The sequence below is a fragment of the Sminthopsis crassicaudata genome, chromosome 1 (assembly GCF_048593235.1).
Source record: "Sminthopsis crassicaudata isolate SCR6 chromosome 1, ASM4859323v1, whole genome shotgun sequence".
Taxonomy (NCBI): domain Eukaryota; kingdom Metazoa; phylum Chordata; class Mammalia; order Dasyuromorphia; family Dasyuridae; genus Sminthopsis; species Sminthopsis crassicaudata.
In genome coordinates this window covers 226,373,207-226,393,690 of record NC_133617.1, presented here as the reverse complement: position 1 = coordinate 226,393,690, position 20,484 = coordinate 226,373,207, and the positions used below count along the sequence as shown (strand labels likewise).

Sequence of the window (20,484 nt, the reverse complement as noted above, 5' to 3'; positions counted from 1 at the left end):
TAGGAACTATCATCATCCCTGTGCAATTGGATATATCATATACTTCACAATCACTTATATCAAGAAATATAAATAAAGAGCCACAGACTACTTTTCAAGTAAGTACAAGAAGATTACTTTTGTTTTTTCCTAAGATCATTAAAAGCAAGAGAGGTATCACCAGATAGTATACAAAAAGCTAGCTTTGACATCAGAAATATTTTAAGATCTGTCTCATACATACTAGCTATATAACCCTAGCCAAATCACTTAACCTTTAAAAGACCCCAAGGAAAACTGGTGCAAATTTTCATGAGTAGAATAAATTCTTCCTTAGAAACTCCTTATACTGATGAAATCACATGTCAAATTAAAAAAATGGAAGGAAATCTTCCTATAGTTATAGTTATATAGAGAGTATATAGTTATATGAGTATTAGGGTATATAGATTTTTATTTTTACCAGGTTGTCACAAGCATTTGAACCTGAAAATCTTATTATCTTTTAGCTTCAAGTGAATGAAGAATTTTCTGCTTTATAAAACCAAGTTATTCAAACCTTAATCTTCTTTTTGTGAAATGAAGATTTCTTCTGTAGCTATCATAAAAACAAAATGTCAATTTCAATTAATGATTGAAAAAGAATATGAATAACAATATCATCAATATCACTTTGTGTCAAAACAGCCCAGTTATCACAAAAACAAAATTATTTCAATTATCATTTTATACACTATGATTATATCAATCAAAATCTATATTGTGCTATTTTATTGCCTATTTAACATTGATTCATGAGTTGTAAAATTAAAATAAATTATTCATTTTATTTAAATAAAAAGCCTAGGAAATTATTTTTATAGATTGTTTTATGAAAAATGTGGTGGCAGGAGAGGATTCTGGGAAGATGATGGTGTAGATCAACCAACCTTTCTTGATTTTCCCCATAAACAAGACAATATTGTTCCTCAGGACAAACATAGAAATTTAAAAACAAATAAGAGTTGGGGCTTAACAGTGGTCCTCCTGGGACAATCAGAAAAGATCCAAAGAAAGATAATAGGACAGAGATTTGACCAATGTGAGGTATAAACACCTTTGAGCTAGTTCCACTTGAGTAGCAAGTTCCACTTAAAAAGCTGGGCTAGCTTAGTTGGAAGCTATCTTTAGCCCCAGCCACAGGAACTATCCTCTTTCTGACAGTTTAGGGAGTCCAGCTTCTGAGTAAAGCGCAGGTGGAACACCAAACCCAGTTGCACTGCTGAAAACAGCCTTGAGCAAGAAGGGAGAACGAAAAGACCTAAGGCAGAGATACCATCAGCCTCTCCCCTCAGGAACAGAGGTGACTACACTAACAAACTCATGTTTTTTTAAAAAATGAATAGTCAAAAGAGAAAGACCTCAACGATTGAAAGTCACTCTGGGAATAGGGAACTCCAGGGTTCATCTTTAGAGGAAGATGCTGAAATTTAAAAAAAGCCTCTCCTATCCCAAATATGGTCACATTTTTTTTATATCATCACATATATATCATCAAAGGGTCACCTGTCCAAAAAGAATTCATAGAAAAAATTTTAAAAGACTTTTAAAATTAAATGAGATTAAGGAAAAACTAAAAATAAGAACATCCAAGAGAAACAAGAAGAAAGTCAACCAACTAGAAAAGGAAACCCAACATGTTAAGGGGGAAAAAAGATTCCTTGAAAGCTGTAATTGGTCAAGGGGAAGCCAACAAAGCTATAAAAGACCAAGAAATAATAAAAGAAAATATAAAGAATGAAGAAAATAAAATAGAATGTGAGACATCTCATAAGGAAAACAACAGATCTGCAGAATATATCAAGAAAGCATAACAATCATTGGACTATCTGAAAGTTACAATCAAAAAAAGAATCTTCATATAGTAATAGAGAAATGAAGAAAATTGCCCTGATATATTAGAATTAGAGGGAAATAGAAATAGAAAAAAAAAATCCATAGATCACCATCTGAAAGAGAACCTATGAGGAAATCCTACAGGAATATCATAGCTAAATTCTAAAGACCCCAAATCAAGAAGAAAAAATTGTTTATTACAAGCAATAAGAAAAAAAAAAAAACAATTCAAATATGCTGGAACTACAAAGTAGAATCACACAAGACCTACCTGTGTATACATTAAAAGATCATAGGTATTGGAACCCTAGATAGCCAAAGAGCAAAAGAACTAGGGTTCAAGCTAAAAATATCATACTTAGGGGGAAAAAAGACATTCAATGAATTATCAGACATTCAGAATTTTGTTGCAAAAAGAGCTGAGCTTCATAGAAAATTTGGCATATAATATCTGAGAGAAATATCAAGTTAACATCAAAAATTAATGTCAAAGAACTCAATAAGGACAGAAGAGGAGAGGAGAGAAAAGAAAAGAAAAAGAAAGAGAAGGGAAGGAAGTGACAGGTGATAACTGTTGTAGCTATTAAGATAAGGACTAGCTATAGAGGCATATCATCTGAGATACATACATATTAAATGTGTGTGTGTGTGTGTGTGTGTGTGTGTGTGTTCTTATTGTTTCTCTTACTTTGCACCTGGAAAAATGAGAATTTGTCATTGCTTGGGTTTTAGACAAATTCTCATTTTTCCAGGTACAAAGTAAGAGTAAGAGAAACAATAAAGAGAACATCTTTAACTTTTAATAAATTCTTCCTTATAGTGACAGACATGCCCTCTTTTAACTTTAATTAGAAACCAAACTGAATAAAATGCTTGACTGTGGCATACGACTGATTTAAAAGAGACTTTTCAACTCAGTACCCAAAACATGAAACAGTAATTCAAAAGGCTATTAAGAGCTAGTCCTCCCACCACCTCTAGTGCTGAGGGAAGGGCTAAATTAATCAAAATGGTAATCGTGTCACAAATCAATTCCTATTTAAGTACACTCCTACTAGACTTGACCATAAAATCCTTAACATCCCTAAACCACAAGCTTAACCATGTTATTTTGGAAAAAATAAGCCACCCCTTCTGTAAGAGAACACACACACACAAAAATCTCTTCATGGGCTATTAACTGGAGAGGTGATCATCTTCCTCATTTTCTCAAATAGCATCTATTACTCACCTGGAGACAGAGCATAATTTGAATGAAATCAAATATGAATTTACTTTGCCCTAGATGAATTAGTACAGGAGACAACAGGCTTACTCTTAATCATTTCCAGGCATATCCAGTCACAGATGCAAAAAAAAAAAAAGTCTCTAGTCAAAAAGATTCAAACGAATTATTAAACATGAGACTTTTGATCTCAGAGACTCCTAGCTTCTTACTCCTGGCCAGCACCGTGTAATGAGAGTTAAGAATTTAAAGCACATTTACTAAAGCCATTAAAAGCCTTAGAGGGATTTGTTTTCCAGAATCCTGGAAAGTAGTTTTTATAGTTTTCTATATTAAGAGAACAAGTTAGATCTCCCACAGTAGAATGTAAGCTCCTTGAAGTCAGGGACTAAATTCATTTTTACTTTGTATCAGCCTGGATCTTGCTTCTAAGTACAAAGTATAAAAAATAAAATTGACTGTTATCTGCCAGTGGCCAGTGCATACATTCCATGGTTGCTATGTAAGTTAATGAGAGCAGAACAGGAGTTGTCCAACTGAACAGAATTCAGGAGAAGCTGGACGGAGGAGCCTGGTGGTATGTGGTCCACCTTAAAAACCCTGTGTGCACACAGAAGGACAAATGCAGCAAACTGGGATTCTCCTGGTCTAGTTTGGTATCCTGGTACTTTACCTAGCTTTGATTCCTAACCTGGCCCTCACTTCCCCCTAGAAACCATCTCCCTTTCCCCAGCCTACCTCTAGCCCTCAGTCTTTGGTTTGACTGCGCTTGCTTTTTGGACCCTGCAGTTGCCTCTGGTTCATTCACAAAACAATGGGCATCTCTGTGCACTGACATTCGCCTCTGTTTTGGACAATGTAAGTGCCTGGCCTTTTAACTTTACTTCCCAGACACCAATCTCTGCTTATTTGAATTTTATCCCCCGCTTCCTTCCCTTGCAACACGGCCTGCTGGAAAACCCCTCCGCTGCTCTGCCAAGACTGGAAGGCTTCAGTTAGCATCATGGAGCCTGGGCAGCCACTTCCCCTGCCTGGGGGAACAGGACAAGTAGGAGGAAACAGATAAGGGCCTCTTGGGTAAGTGTTCTTTGTCAAAACACAATAATTCTTGTGTGGGGAAAACTCTCAAGAATAGGGAGAGGAGCCTGCATATGGCAAAGGGGCTGTGGTTGTATAATTCAAAGGGAGGCAAAATAGATATTTCTAACTCCCATATGGAAAGAGGAGGACCCTTGTAGGCTCCTTGTGGCAAGGTACCTGATCTTGTAAAGCTTAAAGGAAGGCAGAGGGTCATTTTTAGACACTTCTCCCCTGACCTTTCTCCAAGGAAGACTTTGATTACTGCTAGGAGGGGAAGCAAGAGGTTGGGCCCAAGAGCTATTATTCTGATTCCTCAGAGAAAATAGGTACTAGGATGAAAGTATATCTATCTCTTATCTTAAATATTGTTCCCCTAGAGGATATGATCAGGTTCAAGCTAACTTCTGATCATTATTGTCATTATTACTGGAAGATAAAAGCCCAAGCTTTATATCCAAGGCTTGACCCCATTCCCACTAATAGTTTCACAGTGAACACAGATAGAAAACAGCAAAGAAATCACAGCAAAACATAAATAAGAGAAGGTAGACACAGGAGTATATATTTGTTGTTGTTAGTCATTTTAGTGATGTCTATTCTTTGTGACCCCATTTAGGGTTTTCTTGGCAAAGATACTGGAGTAGTTTGCCATTTTCTTCCCCAGCTCATTTTAGAGATGAGAAAACTGAGGCAACAGGGTTAAGTGACTTTCTGAGGGTCACACAGTTAGGAAGTGTCTAAGGGTAGATTCGAAATCAGGAAGATGAGTCTCTCTGACTTCAGGTCTGGCACTCAGACAAAAACAGAATGAAGGAGTTCTCCCATTGGGAAAGAGTAACTCACCTCAATCAAAAGGAAACGCCCTGAAGTGTCCAGTGAGGTAAGCTGGGGACAGGAACATGATGAAGACTTCTGGTTCCACTTTCATGTTCCCAACCTTTTCCTTCAGTGACCTGAAGTAGAGCTGAGATCTCTCCTTTTCCCTTTCAAAACTAGAACTGCCTGAAGACATTTGACACTTGAAGAAGACTCAAACTTGATGAGATCTCAAAAGGGGATTCATTCAGAAGAGTCCCCAAAGGGACTGGCTTTGAAGTGTCCCAGAGGGGTAGTTCTCTTGCTTCTCATCAACTTTGCTCCCTTTCCCTAAGTTGAACAGGGTGTTCATCATCACCAATATGAAGAGAGTCCTAAATAAGTTGTCAAAATGCAGTGAATCCAACATTTAAACTTTTAAAAGATAAATGTTCACTGACAGCATCCATTCCACTTCTTCTTACCCTTTTGTTTTGGTAAGGGACTAAGAAGGGAGAATATAGTTATAATGAACAAAAAATGCAGAGAACTTGTCATGATTTTATAATTATATATAAATATAAAATATATTTATATATTGTATATGTGTATACATATGTGCATATGTACACAAATATATATTCCTCTTGTGCATATTCTACACAAATTATATGGATGTTATTTATTAGAAAATAATTCAGCCAACTGTCAACAAATGTGCAAATATGCAATGTACACTGTGTAAATGTGGCCTCTTATGCTTCAAATACTATGTGCACTGGAAGATTAATTTGGAGCTTGCAATTACAGTCACTAGTTAAAAGTCTAATGGTCAAGGCAGATAGATTTCTTCATTTTCTTTTCATGAATAGAATCCGAGACAAGGTATCTCTGAATGACATTCTTATTGTTATTTATCAATTGTCTATATGAATTTCTGTATGAAAATTAAAGTATTAATTAAAGAATTAATGTATATATATATATATATATATAAACACGTTAAATTTCTATGTGCATATTTATATTTATCCATACATGTACAAGTCTTGCCTATGTTACACACATGTGCCCATGCACACATGTATACATACTCACATGTATATACACATGTGTGAGCCTAATCTTATATGAGTACATTTGCATGTACATATACATGTGTATTGTACATGTGACATTTCAAGACTTGCACAGGATACGAGGTTGCACAAGATGAATTATGATCTGCACCAGTGAAAAGAGACACCTATATTAGTAAGGTCATAGATCCCTTGGAGTACTGAAGTGAATACATAGTTGACTAGGTAAAAAAGACCATTCATTACTTCATTTCTCACCTAGCCTTAAATCACTGAACGTGTAATGACTCAGGCAAACTGAGATCTGGGAAAGACCTTAGCTAGAAAAGGTCAAGGACTCCTACTGCATCCAGAGTCATCTCAAGTCATCCTGATCTACATTGGCCACTGGACCCAGATGGCTCCAGAGGAGAAAGTGAGCCTGGTGACCTTGCCCAGCCCTCCCTCACTTACATCCAATTTACATGCAAGTCATGGCGTCATCTCCCTGATACTATGGTCCTCTTCTAAAACCGAGGACAAACATTAATGAGTGAAAAAATGATATAACTGTTTATAAAAGTTTCTAGATATTGCCCAGAAGTGCTATGTAAATACTAGTTATTAATATTATTATTCTTCTCATCCTCTTGGATAGAGGTGGTTAAGTGATATAATGGATAGAAGCAGAAATTGAAGGCAGGAAGATCTGAGATCAAATTTGGCCCCAGACACTTACTAACAGTGTGACCCTAGGCAAGTCAGTTGACCTTATTTGCCTCAATTTCTTCATTTGTAAAATGAGCTGGAGAAGAAAATAGCAAATCACTCCAGTATCTTTGCCAAGAAACCTCCCCCCCAAGTGGTCACAAAGTCAGACATGGCTAAAACAACTGAAGAACAACAACAAAAATTATAATTTTTTCCACAAATATTCTGCAGACTATTTTGCAGGAGTAACTTTTCCCGTGTTTCCTTAAAAGTATTAGGATAAATACTCATAGATATAATCCATGGAGAATCTTTTGATTCCATTAATGGAGCTTAGACACCTCTTGGGCTCCATCCAGAGGGAAATCTACTTATAGTTATATTAAATAAATCTAATGTGTATACCTCTTTTCAACATAGGCTATTGATCAGTTAAGTGATGTCTACATGTTCCAAAAATATTTCTGTTAATAAGTGTTTATCATGTACTTTGAGAATATCAATCTTCTTTCTTTTTCTTCTTTCTATACCTGCTTAAATGTGATGGCCTCCATTATGTATATTCTTGTTAGAATAGCTTCCAAATCTATTATTGTTCATTTTATAGTTTGTAAAGTATTCCATCCTCTTGACACATATTAATTGAAATACCTTACAACCTCTCAGGAGTCTAAGCATCTTTTCTAAGACAATGTGTTGGAGGAGATATTAATTTGCATTTACAGAGAGGATTTCTCATCCATCATTCCCTATACTCAAGAAATCACAGAGTCAGTCTCTATCCCAATTCCTAAAGTTTTCTTTTTTAAATAGGGGTGGAGGGAAAACTATGAAAGCCATTTTGAAGATGGTAGGATTTAATCTGAGCCTTTAAGGAAGTCAGGAATAGAGGAGGCAGAGAGACGAAGAAGAAGAACATTCCAGGTATGAGGAATGACCACTGGACAAGCTTGAAGTTGGGAAATGGACTGTTGTATGTAAGGAACAGAAACAAAGCCAGTGTAATTAGATCATAAAATATATGGAGAAAAGTAAAGTGTAAAAAGACCAGAAAAATAGGAAAAGACTAATTTGTGAGAGATTTTTAAACATCAAACAAAGGATTTTATATTTTATGCCAGGGATAAAAACAGGATTTTGGAGTTTTTGAGGAGGACAGTGACATGGTCAAGCTTAAGTTTTAGGAAGATTTCTTTGGATGCAATGATGGGCTATAAGAGACTTAAGAAAAAGAGCCCAATTAAAGAATTGTTGCAATAGTCCAGGCATGAGGTAATAAAGGTTTGTAGCAATATAGTGGCTACGTAAGTGTTGAGAAGGGGACATCTACAAGAGACATGTGAAAGTGGACATTGGGAATTGATCTGTGGGTTGAGAACAAGTGAGAAGTCCAAGATGACAATAAGGGTGCAATCTTAGATAACTGAGAAGACAATGGGGCCTTAAAAATAGCAAGGAAGTTTAGAAGAAGAATGTTTTTTTTTTCTTTTTTTTTTTATTTAGAATTTTTTCCCCACGGTATATATGCATGAGTAATTTTTTTTATAATATTATCCATTGTATTCATTTTTCCAAATTATCCCTCCCCCCGATGGCAGGTAATCCCATACATTTTACATGTGTTACAAATATAACCTAGATACAATATATGTGTGTAAATACCATTTTCTTATTGCACATTAAATATTAGATTCCGAAGGTATTAGTAACCTGGGTAGATAGACAGCAGTGCTAACAATTTACATTCACTTCCCAGTGTTCCTTCTCTGAGTGCAGTTGTTTCTGTCCATCATTGATCAACTGGAAGTGAGTTGGATCTTCTTTATGTTGAAGATAACCACTTCCATCAGAATACCTCTGAAGAAGAATGGTTTTGAGGAAGAAAATAACGAGTTCTGTTTTGGATACGTTGGTATTGAGATTTCTATAGAGTATCCAGTTCACAGTATCCAAGAAGCAGTTGGGAATGAAAGACTGAAGGTCAGAGGAGAGGTTAGAGCTGGAAAGATAGAGCTGAGAATCATATGCATTAAAACAATAATTGAACCTATGGATATATTTGTAGGAAATAGAGAAACAGTCAATAAATGAAGGAATATTGAAAATTAGTGAGAAAATGGGGATGAGAGAGGAGACAATCTATTGGGGAAGATAGGAGAGAATGGTTTCAAAGATATACATAGAGTGGTTTGCTTGACATGGAGAAAACCCATTTCTCATATGAAACAGGGATGGAAGAGGAGTTAGAGGGAGAAGGTATCCTAGTGATATGAATTAAGGAATAAGGAAGGAGGGACCTCTTGGCAAATGGCCTCAATATGTTGTTGTTGTTGTTTTGAAGTATGATGCAACATATTAAGCCAAAGCAGAGGCTACAAAGAGTACCAGTGAGGATTGAGGTAGGATGAATAGGTATGAAATAGCTGCTATAGTGAGTGGGATCACAAACTTAGAGGGGTAGAAACGAATTAACCTTGCTGCAGTGAGTACCCTGTTGTTATTGTTTCACATACATTTGTAGTGGACCTAATCAGCCTAGTTTTGTGATTTTTCTCTAGCTCTTTTCAGCTTCCCATGAAAAAGAGTGAAGATGCAGATAAATGAGAGTAATACAAAATTGAGATGTGATTAGTCATGAGAGGCAATAGAATCAAGAGAAAAGAAATTCAAGAATGGAGGATAATATTGAGGGGAAAGAAAAGAGAATGCAATACAGAGGTGATGGCCTGGGAAAGCCCTGAAGGATGGAGCAATTGCAGGTTATGGTGATGATGAATACCAGGGTTAAGGGTCATAAGGAAGAGGAAAAATGGAATAATAAAAGATTAGACTGTAAACTCCTTGAGGGTAGATACTGTGTTTACCTTTTTTTGCATTCTAGGCCTTAGTACAATGTTTGGCTAATAGTAAATATTTAATAAATACTTGAGTGGTTCATATTTTAGAGTTCATGAACATAAATGTTGCAGGTGATGATCAAGGGTTTGACCATCTCTGTGAGAAGCTTATGTGGAATGAAGTTCAGTGTCAGGAATTTATCAGATTGAGAAAGTGGGAAACCAGGGCATTTGAGGGAATATCAGTATGTGAGTTGAAACCCCTACTGGTACAAGGGCAGGAATTACAATAGGAAGATTGCAATCCAGGCATTGGATTCAAGACCATCCTGGGGCTTGATAGATAATAATAGCACCTAGTAGGACCTGATTAGATGATGAATTTGGATTAAGCAAATCTCAAAAAAGGCAAAGGTATTGGTTGATGGTGGTATAGGGAAAGTCTGAAAGTAGTTATAAGGAGAAAGAAGTCTTCTGACTCCCCCATCATGAGCTATTCATGTCATCTGGAACTGTCCAGGTCTCAGTAAGAGCAGAAAATGGAGGTTTGCATAATGGAGTGATGCATAATGCCAGTTACATTACCCCTCAGGGATTTAGGGCATCTGAGGGCTTTATAGCCTCTCTTCCCAAATGTCTCAGTTGAAGTTTCTATTAATGACTAAGGTCCAATTCCATATAACTATTAGCATCAACTACCTTTTACCAAAGAATATATACTTCAAAAATATGGCAAGAACAAATGCACAAATATTTTCCCCAAGATGCACCTGAATTATTGGCAAGTCCCTGTCCAGTTATGGCATGACTGTGAAATAAATCCTCATTTCAGATCCTCCGATCTGTGTCCAGAAGGTCACTGCCCTTGTTCACATTTCTCTAGTGTTTCAAGTTTTAGAAAGAGCTTTCCTCACCACAACTATGCAAAGTAGATATTATAAATAACTTCCTTTAATATATAAGGAAACTCAAAAATTCCCCCATTTGATTTGCACCTTGAAAGTGAGACAAATTTTATTTGCAGTCTTAGGCTTTTATACAGCAGGTAAATATGATTTTTTTCCTCAGCTAATGAAAAAAGCACTGCTGTCATTATTTCTTATTAAATAACCAACTGGAACATTTCTGCTTTGAGATCAAAAGTGCAATGATTTGGTGATAAGAGACAAGAGCTGATTCAAGCTGTTATCTCGTCATGACTGAATGATACTGTATTGAGATCAATCCATTTGGATTGTGCAATTATTTGCTTCAAATGAAAATATATGAGGCAACATGGCTTGGCAACATTAAGGAGCAATTTCGGTACCTTTCCCTCCTGTTTTTGGTTTGGCCTTGTCTAATATAGAATCATTGATTCTGACATTTTAGTCAAAATATTTTTGACAACCACTTTTGAAATAGCAACCAACATTTCAAAGACAAGAAAATAGTTTGGTCCTTGGAAATTAATTTTTTTAATTTAAAAATTATTTTAATCTTTGGAGTCATAAAGACTCTGTGAGCTAAAAGGAGCTTTCAAGAATATTTAGTTCAACCATCTTATTTTGCAAATTAGGAAACTGAGGCCTGTGTAGATAAATAAATCTATAGACTATATGTATATGAATCAACAATTCTGCTTTTCTGCATTCTGAGTAAGTTGAACTCAGAGAAGAAACCTGGATAAAAGATTCCAAAGTAGGAATATGGAAATTTCCCTTTCAAGGGCATTTTATACTTCTCTTAATGCTCTCTAAGACTGAGTTTGCTTTTTTGAAAAAAAAATCATATATATGCTCATAGTCTACTAAAATACCATAGACATTTTTACATGCAGAGGGGATTGACCAAAGGAGTTCCCCATTCAATTTGATGAGCTTCTTAAGAAGTGAACTTTTTTTGTATGAGATTTTGGTATAAGAGAATGATGAATAGACATCTCCACTGAAACTAGTCAGCTTTCTGAATAGTGAATCTTTGAGTATGTAATAAACTCTAGTAAGCCATTAGTTGGCCACTCAATCCTTGGATTGTAAGTTTTTCCCAATTTTGGAAGAAAGGAAACTAATACATGATCAATCTTCACATAGAAAAGTATGGCATCCAATCTCATCTCCACTGGGGCTTTTGAGGAACTCTTGAGAGACAAAGAGCAAAAGAGAATGGAGAGGTGGCAATCATCCCCATAACAGCACCATAACATCCAGTGTTCACCACATCTGCAGTACCTTTCTTCAAGACTATGAGATATGATTTCTAAATGGCTAAGTGAAAAGTGGGCAGCTGTGATAGTCTTTTAACCATAGCCTCAAGGAATGGGCAATTGCTATGCCATCTATACCTTGTGTTTTTTTTTAATTCTACTAAAGAACCTATTTGCTGTGTTTAATATTATTTATTGTAATTATCTGTGGCTGACTCTGTCCTTATTTTGTCTGATGTCGCGTACAATGGAAACCACGTAGTAGAGCGACTTTTTCTAGCACAAAGCGAGACGCTCAACTCCCCAAACTAACTGGGGTAATTACCACAAGTCATTCCACTGTATGTTACAATTACATTTCCTTATAGAAAGTGAACATACTCCTATTGAAAGAACATGGGACACTTGTCTCAGTAGGTGATCCTAATTTTGATCGCAAAATTGATTTGGCCCAGAATCTCAGTGCTTACCTATAATGGTCCTACAGATTACTCTTAGTCCCTCTTCATCCATTCCTTTCTGATCTTCTAGAAAGAATAAGAGAATCATTAGTAAATAGCAGGAACTATTCATGTTGACTTGAAAGGGACAGGTGGCAGACAGCTGCTTGCTTATGGAACCCAAGAGAGCTATTGCTGAGTCCCTGTCTCCTAGTCATGGAACAAGGCATTACCTAGGCAACACAGTTCCAAAATCTCAACTTCTTGTCAAATAAGGGAAATTTCTTTGGCAACAAAAGCTTCAGAGAGAAACGTGAAAGAACTACAAAGTTCAAGAATCTTGCAATTCATTTTTTTTATCCTGAGAAGAGGAATTTATTTAGGCAGATGGATATCAGAATTTAGCCTTCTGGGCAAAGAAAGATTTCTTGATTCGCATTTAACTTATGAATTGGCTCATAAGTGAATCCAAGTTTGTAAATTCAGGTATACATAGTTTCCTATCCAGAGAAAAGGAATCTTCTCTGAACCATATCTATTGGAAGAGGAAAAGGACTACTCATATGGTACCATTGGTGGGAAGAAAAGTAAGGAAATAAAATAACATGAAGGAACTAAAAATCTAAATTTTTATCTCTACTTTTGCTGAGGTAGATCAGGGCTGCTTAAATTTTTTTTCCATTCATGACCCTTTTTACCTAAGAAATTTTTATGTGACCCTGGGCATAAGGGTAAATAAAATCGATATATAAATCAAACATTTACTGATAATAAACCATAAAAGTGTATTTTTTAAAAAATTTATGGTATACATACAATTTTACCATTTATTAAGGATAAAAGCAAATTCATATACTAATGAAATAGATAAGCTTGCTTATTTTTACATAAAGAATTAAATCTTGGCCAAATATTTGATCCAGATACATCTTCAATATTTTTTTAGAGTTGATCAATATTTTGGTTTTATAACCATCAATGCTGAGATGCCACTTTGAATAAATACATAACACAAAATGGCAGATGTATATTTAGGGTCATTTCAAAAACTGGAAATTCTGACCTAAATCCCAAGCCAAAATTCTTTCAATAATTCTTTTGGGAAATTTAGCTGTCATTTGATAAATGACAGCTTGAACTTTAATGGCAGATTATTTCAATTGAGTATGTTTTAGGGACTCAACTTAGTTTTTTAGAATCATAATTTGAAGGGAAGTGTTTCTGAAATTGGGTTTCTATATACTTCAAATTATCAATTAGAACTCTTAGAATTAAATCTTTCAGAAGGTTACTTTTCAATTATAAAATATCTATACTTATAAACATTATAAAGAGATATTTTCCACTCTTTAATATATTCACTTTTTAAAGTGAAATTCAACTTTGTTTTAATGTAAATGTTGCAATATTTTCCTTGAAGCTATACATTTAAATCATTGAATTTTTTGAAAATATCTGACAAGTAATACAGTTCTGAAAGTCATGTCATTGAAAAAATTAAGAAAATTAGATTTCTGCTCAGTCAAAAATGTAACAACTTCATCTTTAATTTCAATAATCTATTTAAACTTCACCTTCTTGAGAACCACCTTACCTCTGCATTACTAATAAGCTTTTGTAATCAGAGTCCATATCTTTGTAAAGATTTAAAAACCAAACTTGTATTGAAGCATAACATTTAATTCTGGTGACTTTTTTTTTTTTTTTTGGCTGTGGGTGCCTCCTGATGGATCATGCAGTGAGTAAAAGTGACGTTTGTTGCCATCAGCTTTAATTTTTGCTAGAAATCCAACATTCTTGCCCATAGTTGCTCCAGCACCATCTGCACAGTCTCCCAACACAATTTTTCCACTGTAAACCTTCATTTGTGAAAAATTCCACGTTATCATCATTATTAGAAGTAAATCCATGTCGCAAAAATGATTCGACATATTTTCTTTTTCTTGTCAATTTAGGACATACTACAACTTTATAGCAAAGATGTATTTTTTACCTCTTCTGTCTAAATGTAGCCACTTATCTATAACCAAAAATATTTTTGTCCTAAATTATGATCAAATATTACTAACAAACAATTTCTTAAATAAATACTAGCCATGGTTTATGAAGTTACATTTGTTTACACTTAATTTAGAAAGCTGAGGTTCACACATATACACATACAGCAGTGATGGTAGAGAAATATTATTAAAGGGCTTTTGTCTTTACTTGCTGCAATTAAACACTTATGTTTCTGTAAAAGAAGGTGATAACAGCAATTTTAAAAATAAAACATTTTAACACAATACAATGCAAAGATGTACTAATTTGATACTTGTATGCCAAGGGATAATGGTAGGAAAATATTTAATTTCCAAAGTTAAACTATTATGTTTCTGTAAGAGCAGAAAACTTTCTGTAAGAACAGAAAACTATGTGCAGTAAAAACACTGCAATTCATAACGTATAATAGTCTTGAATCTGAGCTGAGGTGTTTCTGGCAGTGTTGGTTCTATGTAGTGTAGAAGGCATGCACAGTGCAAAAGTGCACATGATGGATTTTCAGAACCAAGGCTGCAGTGAAGTTACACAATGTATCGCCAGAAACACCTCAGACTGATTACACATTTGATTTTGAATTAATTTTTGATCATTGCACATTCAGAAATCTTTTACTATTGCCAAATTTTTCATGACCCCCACGTTCAGTTCATGACTCTATATGGTTAAAAAGTTTGAGTTAGACAATGCAGGACCAATGACATAAGGATCACCCTGCTCACAGTCAGAAATATTTTTCCTTTCTTGGGGAGAGACAGTCTGAAGGCTCAAGCTCCCCCAGAAAGCACAGTTACTTCTGACTGTGAGAGGGGCATAAGAAACATTCACTAGAATGAGAAAGTATTTACCTATGTAGAAACTTCGAATGTTTCCTCTAAGGGAGTCCAACTATATAATCTCATCTGGTGATCCCAGCAGCTCCCATGGGTTCCTTTGTCATTTCTATGAGATGATTCTCAGATCTCTATATCCAGCTCAAGGCTCCAGGCTAACCTTCAATCCCACATCACCAGCTAACTATTGAACACTTTGATCTAGAGGTCCCAAAGGCATCTCAAACTCTACCTGCCTCCTTATTTTTTCCTCACAGCCATTTTTTCCCTAAAATTCTCTATTCCTGTGGAGGACAAGACCATCCTTCACATGTCCCAGGTTTGCAATGTCAGTGTCATTTTCAACCCCTCATTTTTCCTCTTGAAAATTGAAAAATTACCAACTCTCGTCATTTCTATTACCACAAAGTCTGTTGTATACATCTCTCCACTAATATAACCACCACTCCCATTTCGGGTCTTCATCACCTTTCATGTAGACAGCAATAGCATACTAGTTGGTCTGATTCCTTCAAGTCACTCTCCACTCCAATCTATCCCCCACATTTAGCTGTGAAATTAATTTTCTAAAAGTGCTGGTCTGAGCATGTCACCCCCCTAGTCAATACATTCCATTTATTCTGTAGCACTTCTAGGATCAAATGCAAACTCCTTTGTTTGATATTTTAAGTTATTTACAATGCGGCTCTTCCCTGGTTCTTGTTTTCTTATGCTTTTCTCCCCTACAAAAATTGCCCTTACTCAGACATAGCTCATCTCCATGCTTTTTCATGAGAATTCCCAGAATTCTCCCCAAATTCTCCTCTATCTCCTGGCTTTTTCTAGGACTCAGCTCAAACACTGTCTTCTGTAAAAAGAAGCCTTTCCTGGTTCTTTCTCTCTCTCTCTCTCTCTTTTTTTTTCTTTTTTTGCAAGGCAATAAGGGTTAAATGACTTACCCAGTGTCACACTATTAGTAGGTGTCTGAGGCTAGATTTGAACTCCAGATTTCCAGATTTTAGGGCTGATGTTCTATTCACTGAATCACCTAGCTTCTCCTTGTCCCCCCCACCCTTTATAGTCAGGAGATTTATTTTCACTTTTAGGCCAACATGCTAAAATAAATTTAAACTCCATCTTTGATGGGGTGGTGATTGGAAACAGGAAGATTATATTTTCTTAAAGACTATTAAAAAAGGAGAGAAACATCAGCATAATCAAAAATAACAATTTCATAGAAATTTCTGTCTGCTCACCTTGCCCTCTGACATTTTACACGTATGTATCGTCTAATAGAATATAGGCTCCTTGAAGGAAGGACTGTTCTTGCTTTTTCCTCTGTTTAGTGCTTGCTATATAGTAAGTATTTAATATATGCTTCTTGATTGATTGATTAATTGGTGACAAGTTAATAGAATCTTACAACTAATGAAGGAATCCTATTAACTCACAGGCAGTAAATCACAGGACTCAGAACTTTGTTAAAAAGTTCTTCCCTATGATGAACTAAAAATCTGCCTCCATCTAACTTCTATTTATTAGAACTCTCAAACTAGCCACAGTAAGTCTTCTCTAAGATAAGTTGGAAGTCTCTTCCAAATAGTAAACTCTTAACTATTTGGAAAACATTCTAACATCCTTCTCCTCTTCTCTTTCTCTTCTCTCCTCTATTCTCTTCCTCTTCTCCTTCTCTCCTCCTCCACTCCTCCTTTTCTCCTTTCTTCTTCTCTCATTTCCTCTCTCCTCCTCTCCTCTTCTTTCCTCTTTTCTTTTTCTTCTCTTCTTCTCCTCTCCTCTCTTTTCCCCTCATCTCCTTGCTTCTCTCCTTCTCTTCTCTCTTCTTCTCTTTTCCTCTTCTCCTCTCCTCTCTTCTCCTCCTCTCTTCTTTTCTCTCTTCTCCTCTCCTCTGTCTTCTCCTCTCCTCCTCTTCTTTTCCTTCCCTTCCCTTCTCCTCTCTTCCCCTCTCTTTTCCCTCCTCTCCTTGCTTTTTCCTCCTCCTCTTCTCTTCTCTCTTCTTCTCTCTTTTCTTCCCATCTTCTCCTCCTCCTCTTCTCTTCCTCTTCTCCTCTCTGCTCCTTTTTTCCTCTCCTCTCTTCTCCTCTCCTCCTTTTCTCGCCTCTCCTTTCTTCACTGCTCTTCTCCTCTCCTCACTCCTTCAACAATTCTTTACAGAACATGGTTTCCAGAACCTTCACTATCCTAGTTGTACAGTTCTGGATTGGTTCCATTTTGTTGAGGTCCTCCCTTAAAAAGGAAATTCTAACTTTGAACATAATACTCCAGGTGGACGCTGACCATGATAGAGAGGAGCTATTGTATTTTCTCCTTGTTCTGGATCTTTTGTTTTTATTAGTGAAGTCTAAAATCACCTTAGTTCCTCTCATCAACAAGGCATCATACACAGAAAGGTGTTATTTCTCTAAAACCTCTCAATCTTTAGCCAAAGTAGCTAAGTGTTGAAGTAAATGGAGTGCTGGGCCTGTAGTCAGGCAGATCTGAAATCAAATTTGGCTCCACACACTTGAGAGTGTGAGATCCTAGATAAGTCACTATATTTCCATCTACCTCAGTTTTCTCAACTACAGAATAAGGATAATAACAATACCTACCTTACAGGACAGTTGTGAGGATCAAATAAGATAATATTTGTAAAGTGCTTAACATAGTGACTGGCATGTAATAGGCACTCTATAAATGTTTATTTCCTTCCCTTTCCAATCTGCATCTGTCTATACCAGTGGTCCTCAAACTTTTTAAATAGGGGACCAGTTTACTGTCCCTCAGACTGTGGGAGGCCAGACTATAGTAAAAACAAAAACTCACACTCTGTCTCCGCCCCTCAGCCCATTTGCCATAACCCGGCGGGCCACATAAACGTCCTCAGCAGACCACATTTGGCCTACGGGCCGTAGTTTGAGAACCCCTGGTCTATACCATTGGAAATTTCTCTTTATTTTTAAAAATGATTTTATAGACTATTTTTAAATGCTCATATTATAGATATGTACATATAGCACATAAATACATATGTATTACACATACATGTACATATAAACATAAACATCTTTATGACATTTCCTTAATCTATCAGAGTATAACCTTTCTACTTCAATGATTTTAAAAAATCATTATTTTATAGGTTTATATATTCTCTCCCCTGATGAAGGCTACAGCCTCTCTACCATGTAACAAATAATTTCCAAAAATTTTCAGAATTTTCAAAAATCAAAGAATTTAGCACTCTGTAACCAATCAAGTTATAAACTTACCTGAGTAAAGTAAGGCTAGTCAATGAACAAGATATCTAAGAAAATCAGTCACTGTGTCCAGCCTGGTAGAGCCCATCAAAAGCTTGTATTCGTATGGATAAAGAATGCAAAATTGCCTCTGTGCCACACCAGACTATCAAAGGAAAGGGTAAGAAGGATGCCAGGCACTGTGCTAAGAGCTTTCCAAATACTATCTCATTTAACTTTAGTTGTGGCTCTAACCCTTTAGTATGTTGATATGGCATAATCTTCCATCACATGACCCATGCTGGCTCTAGTACAATCACAAGATTTGAATGGTCAAAGGAAGCAGTCTTCTAGTCCAACTCCTTAATTTTACAGTCAAGAAAACTGAGACTCAGATATGACCAAAGTGACATGAGAGGAAGAAATTCAGTTGAAGGAAAATGGCCTATAATCTTAAGTAAGACTGAAAGAAGCATCCAACTTCTAAACCTCAACAATAGAATATAATAATTTCTTTTAAATTTCTACTCATTAAAAATTATCAGATTAGACTGTCAAGATCCAAAAGCAATTGAACACTAGCCCATCGTACAATAAATTTAAGAACATTACCCACTGAGGGATAGCCTTTTTTTTTTTTTTTTTTTAAAGAATTGGTCAGTTATGGAAGTGGTTATCTTCAACATAAAGAAGATCCAACTCACTTCCAGTTGATCAATGATTGACAGAAACAACTACACCCAGAGAAGGAACACTGGGAAGTGAATGTAAATTGTTAGCACTACTGTCTATCTACCCAGGTTACTTACACCTTCGGAATCCAATACTTAACGTGCAACAAGAAAATTGGATTTACACACTTATATTGTATCTAGGTTATACTGTAACACATGTAAAATGTATGGGATTGCCTGTCATCTAGGGGAGGGAATAGAGGAAGGGAGGGAGGGGAAAATTTGGAAAAACAAATACAAGGGATAATGTTAACAAAAAAAAAATTACTCATGCATATATACTGTCAAAAAATTTATAAATAAAATTAAAAAAAAAAGAATTGGTCAGACAGAAATAAGGTTCAGAGCGCCATCTTTGCCATATACTGTACAATTCATTTCTATTTGAACTTGTTACTACTACTGCAAAGCAAGTGACCATATGAATAAATCAATGGATCCATTAATACATTTAAATTCTCTTTTTAATATGGTCATAGCAAATATCTAAGACTTAAAAAGCAAAGTCAAAGTAAACTTGAGAAATCAGACCAGTTTTATATAATTTTTTTAACTTTATGGAATTTTTAAATGAAATATCATACATATACATATAAATTTAAAATGAATACATGACCTAAAATTAAGAAGTCATCTCATAAGAAACTAAAAGCAAGCAAAAAGTACAGCCAGATTTCAGAATTCTTTTCTCTGCTAATTTAATAGTATTTCTGCTAAATGGAGATACCTTGCCTACTACTTTCCCTTTGTAAGTACTCACCAACCATATTTGTGATCCCGCCTAAAATCCTCATCTATCTCTCAAGTTTCAGTTCTGTTAATGTAGGTGGCATATCTAACTACTTGGGTATGAGTCATTTGATTTAAGACTTTAGAGACTTAAGAACTCATCCAGTTCCACCTCCTTATTTTTTACTGAGGATATAAAACCCCAGAGAGGAAATATATATACATAGACTGAACTTCATAGAGGATATATGATTTGCTCAAAGTGACCTAGATATAAATGGGATCAGTTAGAGACCATACCCTATTCTTCTGACTAAATCCCATTACAATTTTCATGACAAAATGTAGCTTTTCAATCAATAAGGATATGCACAACCAGAATAGGAAGTGGGCCAGTCATAAAGCAAATGTGAAGCATAAGAACAGATGGGGAACCTGAGGGCTGTCCTGGCAGCCAAGAAATACTAACAGAACCAAAAGAAGGCCTCAGCAAACTTGGCCTATCTTCTGTGGAAGATTTACCAATAGATCTGGACAATGATTATGCAAGAAGAAAAATCTTGGGAAGAGATAAGATCTGATCCTATAGAACAGAGATGACCAGAAATAGATTAAAAGATAATTGGGAAATGTTTAACAAAATAAATAAAAATGAGATATAACATTGAAAATATAAATTTCTGGGTTTTTAAAGAAAATATGTAGCCATTAACAATTTATTACTATTTGAGCTTGAAAGTATTACTAT

At 35.6% G+C, this 20,484-nt stretch overlaps 1 protein-coding gene across 2 annotated transcripts in view; it reads left to right on the top strand.

Annotated features, from left to right (window-relative positions):
* Positions 1-3,617: 3,617 nt before the first annotated feature.
* LOC141547068 (uncharacterized) overlaps positions 3,618-20,484 on the top strand; it is an 80,513-nt gene continuing 63,646 nt past the window's right edge. For both annotated transcript variants that reach the window (XM_074275414.1, XM_074275405.1), the window contains exon 1: positions 3,618-4,156. The gene's annotated coding sequence lies outside the window, so the exon portion shown is untranslated. The remainder of the gene's footprint in view (positions 4,157-20,484) is intronic.